The sequence below is a fragment of the Halichoerus grypus genome, chromosome 12, assembly GCF_964656455.1.
Source record: "Halichoerus grypus chromosome 12, mHalGry1.hap1.1, whole genome shotgun sequence".
Lineage (NCBI taxonomy): Eukaryota > Metazoa > Chordata > Mammalia > Carnivora > Phocidae > Halichoerus > Halichoerus grypus.
Window position 1 is genome coordinate 67,854,332 of NC_135723.1, and position 5,795 is coordinate 67,860,126.

At 39.0% G+C, this 5,795-nt stretch overlaps 1 pseudogene; it reads right to left on the reverse strand.

Annotated features, from left to right (window-relative positions):
• Positions 1 to 2,527: 2,527 nt before the first annotated feature.
• On the reverse strand, positions 2,528 to 4,622 carry LOC118519765 (importin subunit alpha-1 pseudogene; annotated as a pseudogene).
• Positions 4,623 to 5,795: the final 1,173 nt, after the last annotated feature.

Here is a 5,795-nt window from a genome sequence, read left to right on the forward strand (position 1 = left end):
TCTGGTGTTTGCAAACTCTGGTAATATCCAGGAAGTGTGTAATAGAATGGAATAGAAATAGCTAAGCGAATATTAAATCATGTAACTTTGTAAGTCTTGTTTTTTGAAGAAGATATTATTATTGTAGCAAAATAGATTGTATATTTATGGTGCCAAATGCCCAACATAGAAAATGCAGATAATCAATAGAACGCTACCTAACTGGAAAGGCATAGATGTATGATTGAGATAACTGCTCTCTTTGTTTTTTTCCTTATAGACTGGCTACATGTTGAAAGTCATTTTTAAATAGCTTGTACTTATCTTACTCTTTTTCATATTTTAAGTTTTATGATTAGAGAATGGCTTAAATCATCAGTATGATACATTTTATTCTTTTTATTTTTTATTTATTTATTTTTTTAAAGATTTTATTTATTTGACAGAGAGAGACACAGCGAGAGAGAGAGCACAAGCAGGGGGAGTGGCAGGCAGAGGGAGAAGCAGCCTCCCCACTGAGCAGGGAGCCCGATGCAGGGCTCGATCCCAGGACCCTGGGATCATGACCTGAGCTGAAGGCAGACGCTTAATGACTGAGCCACCCAGGCGCCCCTGTATGATACATTTTAAAGAATACATTCTCAGTCACAGGGATTTGAACTAATTTAGAAGTTGCAAATTTAAAATGCTGATGGTAGTATATTCCCACCAAGTCTAAAGAATATTTGAGGGAGATGTATGTAATCCTTTTGACTGAAAAAAATCAACACTTAAAATTTCATAGAACTAAAAAATGTTTCAAACATGTCCATTACCAGCAGAGTAGTGATTTAGATACTCAGAAGAGCTCTCCTCTTTACATTGAAAATGCATCATTGAGTTCCAAGAAATAAGCGAAATCTTCGAGGGCCCAAACAAGCAAACAGCAAAGCTATAAGGTGAAACCTTAGCAAGAAGCAGTGAAGAGTAAGTTAACCTGGAAGCTGAGTTGGTCCAAGGTGTAAATACCCATGCTAAACTAACCCTGAGATTAGATGCTGTTATGAGAGTGTATCACAGTGTGCAGGAGCCTAACCAGGAGGGATCAAAGAGCCCCAAATAGTTACCAGAACCTCTTGGATCATAGCAGAAGCAAACAGAAATCCTTTATAGTTTAAAGTATCTCACTTTTAGGCCCTTAGAATTCCCACAGAGTAAGATCAAGAAAAGAAATGCTTATAATCAGAGATCACAAAATGGAAGGAAAGAAGACACAGGGGTAAGCATCAGCATAAAAAAGAAACACTTCAAATGCTTTTAAAAGGTTTTTTTAAAAAGTATAATTGATATCCTTAAAAAAGGAGAGAAAATGGAATCACATAAAATGCTCAGTTAAAACCACAAAGGCAGAAAAAGTGTGGAAGACAAAAGTAGGAAAAAGGGCAAGAAGAAGAAAAAAGTAACAAATATGGTAGATATCAATCCAATTATATCAGTAATCACTTTAAATATTAATGATCTATATGCACCAATTAAAAGACAGGAGTAGTTCAAAGCTGATCAAAGAACAAGATCCCAATATATATTGTCTACAGGAAACTCAACTTGAATAAAAAGACATATTAGATTAATCGTAAAGGGATGTTGAAAGATATACCATGCTAACACTAATCAAAAGAGTGAGCATCTATATTAATTTCAGCCAGAGCAGACTTCAGAGCAAGGAAAGTTATCAGGGATAAAGAAGGAATTGCATAATGATAAAGAGGTCAATACTCCAAGAAGACAAAACAATCCTTAATAAATACGTATTTAACAATAGAGTATCAAAGTATGTGAAGCAAAAACTGATAGTACTACACAGAGAAGTAGATTAGTCTTCTATTATAGTTGAAGACTTCAGTACTCCTCCACCAGAAATGGACAGATTGAGGAGGCAGAAAATTAGTATGGACATAGTTGAACTCAATAGTGCCATCAATTAACTGGATATAATTGACATCATCAATTCGAATTCATCAAACAACAGCAGAATACACATTCTGTTCATGCTCACATGGGACGTTTACCAAGACTGTACCAGAGTACATTCTGGGCCATATATCACACCTTAAACATTTAAAAGATGGGGCTGAAATTTCCAAGCTTCTAATCATAGCTTAGTCCTTCTGGTGACCAGCCCCCATTCAGGAGCCCACCAACATTGCCTCATAAGAACAAAAGATACTCCTATCACCCAGGAAATCAAAGGGAATTTGTTATACAATGCCACCTCTACATATATCGTTTCCAAATTTGTGGATTTTTTTTTTTTTTTTAAAAGAGTGGAATTTAATCTTTATTTACAGGACAATGCAAGAGAGGAGCTTCCACCTAGAAATAAGAAACCCACTGAGAGGAGGAGCTTCACACAGGTTGTACAGTTTGGAACTGGTCAAGTAGAGTTTCATTGTAAAAAGTGCTACAATAACAAAACACATTTAAAAGGAGTTCTTAGTAGAGAAACAGTAAGACAAACCTCTACCAAACAGAGTACACAACAAACAACTTTCTGCCTCAGCTGTACAATCTAAAAGTTAAAGGTCCCAGGAGTGCCATCCTGAACTTGGAACGTATAGCCTTCAGAGGTAGTTTCTGGTACAACATTCTGATCTTCCTCTACAGAGAAATACTTCTCAATCAAGTTTAATGAAGCTTTGTACAGAGGCTCATTTTCATGGTTTTGTAGAGCTTCAATTTTGTCCAAACCTCCACATTCTTCAATCATTATACTAAGTTTCTCAGTTTCACCTAGTTTCTCAGCAGCCTAAAAGATGTTTGAAATGGCATCCAGAATAACCAGAATAATTTTGGTTATCTTTTGCAGTTAAGAGGTTCATCAATGGTTCTGTTATGCCACAATGAACGAGGTATACGATCTGTTCAGCTGTCCCACCACTTATATAGTTGGTCACAGCCCAGACAGCTTCCTTTTGTGTCTTAAAGTCTGCCTTAGAGAGAACACCAACGAGGAATGGGACTAATCCATGATTCACAACTTGCTGTATCTGGTCCTGGTGACCAGCTGTGATATTTGACATTGTCCACGTAGCTTCCTTCTGAATATGAGTTTTGGGGTTTGTTAGGAGGCTGGGAAACACAACAAGTGCTCCTGCATCTATTACAACCTGAGTCTGTTCACTATCGCAGTGACAATATTTCCTATGGGTCTTAGAGCAAGAATCACAATGGGCAATTAAGTAGCTCCTAGAGGCTTCACAAGCTGGGGCACAACTCCTGTTTTCACAACCATTTCAGTCCATTCATTTGGACCATCAGTAAGGTAGGAAATGGCCCAGCAGGCATCTGCCGATATGTCTGGATCATCATGATGCAGGAGACAAACTAAGGTAGGAAGAATCTGCTCAACAGCATCTAATGTGGGCGCAGGATTCTTGTTGCGACAAAGGTTTGAAAGTGTCCAAGTAAGGTTATGTAAGTAACCACGTGCTAAAGATGACATATCAGGAACTGCAAGGAGAGCCAATAGCAGGTCAGCTGCACCATACTTGATAACCAAGTTTCAAAAAACTGAACCATCACCGGCAATGTTTCCTAGGGCCCATACAGCTTGTTCACTGATGTGGGCATGGGAAGATGCCAACAGAGACATGAGTGCTGGGATAGCACCTCCATCTACCACAGCCTTGGTCTGTTCTGACATCCCAGAAGTGATGTTAGTGAGAGCCTAAGCAGATTCAAACTGAACGGGACTACAATCAGTTCTGCCCAAGAAGGACAGAAATTTTGGAATCAAAGCAGCCCAGATTATGTTGTCTATGGGGAGCTGTTTTTCCCTAGAAAGCAGTTTCCTAGCAGCTTGAGTAGCCTGGAGCTGGCTTTCCAAATTGTTGCTATTTATGCATTTGACAATGTCATCAACGGACCAATTTACAGTGCCCTGGTTGTTGCGGTTTTCCTGCAGTGGAGAGGTAACGTCATCAGGAAATGAGCCTACGTTTCTCCTTTTCAGCCTCTGGTCATCCTTCTTAGCTTTCCTTAGCTCCACATTAACTTCTGTTTGGTGCTGCCTTATTTCTGTACTGTCTTTCCCCTTGTTTTTGAATCTGTTAGGGTGGGCAGCTGGTGAATTAGCATTCTTGTTGGTGGATATGGTTATGAGACAAAGGGAGAAAGATGGCTGGCTCAGGCTTCCACAGGAGGCAGTCCGGGGCGTGCAGGCTGCGGGTCAGCTGCCCTCAAAACGTCCACCATGGATCACCCCAAAGACGGTGTCCAAATGTGTGGATTATTGGTCAGATTTCTATTTAGTTCCATTGTTGAATTTGTCTGACCTTGTGCAAGTATCATACTGTCTAAATTATAATAACCATTTAATTGTTAATGAGGTAAGTTTTTGTCAGCTCCTTACCGGTGCTTCTTCTCAGGGAGTATCTTGTATATTCTGGAATCTTTTTTTAGGCCTAGATATTCTAAGTCAATGATCTACTTTCAGCTGCATTGTCATCATCATTTGATATTACACCCGACAATTAACAAATACATATTTGGCATCTACCATATGCTTATACATGAGCTATGTTAGGGGCTGTAGCCCTGAAGTGTGCTATTATGGCTCCTAACCTAAGAAAGGTTATAGACTTACTCTGAATTTTGTTTACCATGCTCAAAGATAGCAAGCATATTCTCCTTTAAAGGAATGTGGAATTCACAGTTGAAGAAGAAAATATGACCATCTTCCCCTTGATTTTAAGACATGCAAAATAAGACTAAACCTTAGGAGCTTACATCTAAACATAGCTGACTTCCAGCCAATTCCCAGTATGTATTTAGAGTCTGGCACGTCTGGACATCTGTATACTTTATTCCACGTTGGTGAAAGTCTGGAAAGATGGTAAAAGTTTGTTAAAGCAAAATTAGAAAATCTAGCCTTCAGAGTAAGTAGAGAAGGTACTTCCCTGATGTGATGCATGTGCTTGTAAGAAGGCGCTGGTCTTCTAAATAGTCACCATAACCATTAAAGAAAGTAAATCTTTAGCTACCAGGATTATCAACTGCTATTTTGCAGCTAGTACGTGCATTGTTCATGATGGCAGGGAGCATTTTAATTAAGCAAAGTCAGACTTTTGAGGATTAAATCATTTGTCAGTTACCTTCCAAAATGACAATTAGCCAACTGAGAACAAACTTTCATAAATAAGAGGGATAAAGAAGATGTCTAAGGAAATCTTCCTTCTGAAGCCAGGGGACAAATAAAAGACCATGGGGAGGCAGAGGAACAATAGAAAGAAGTGACAAACCAGAAAGCTGACATTTTCACTTAACCCGTCCCATTCCTGCTGTTGAACTTAGGCTGTGATGTTATGGAGTGTTCTGTTCTCAAAGAATTTTGCCAATCAGGAAGAGTGATGAAACCAGAGAGCCCATACAACTGGAAAAGTGCGGATGAGATAGCAAAAGCTTGTCAAGAGACAGAAGCTTGTGTAAAAAATGTTTTTAGAAGCATATAGCAACAAAAGATAGTAAATTCCAATTGAGGAAAGTATTAGAGGCCATAAAGTGCTATATAATTCTCTCTGTATTCAAAGCCAATGAAAATGAAGAGTTAGGGAGGTTAGGAATTAATTTTGTGTTGAAATGGGGTGAGGCAGCAATTTATTGGACAGTTGCTGGTGCCTGTGCTACAACAACTTCGTGGAATCTCAGGTTTCTTTGCCATTTGCATGTAGGGATAGGCCCATCAGAGGACCTGGGTCCAAAAGCCCATTGCCTAACTCTCCGTATGTGGTGGAAGCATCATACTTTTCAAAAAACCCCTAAAGAGGAGTAAACAAAGC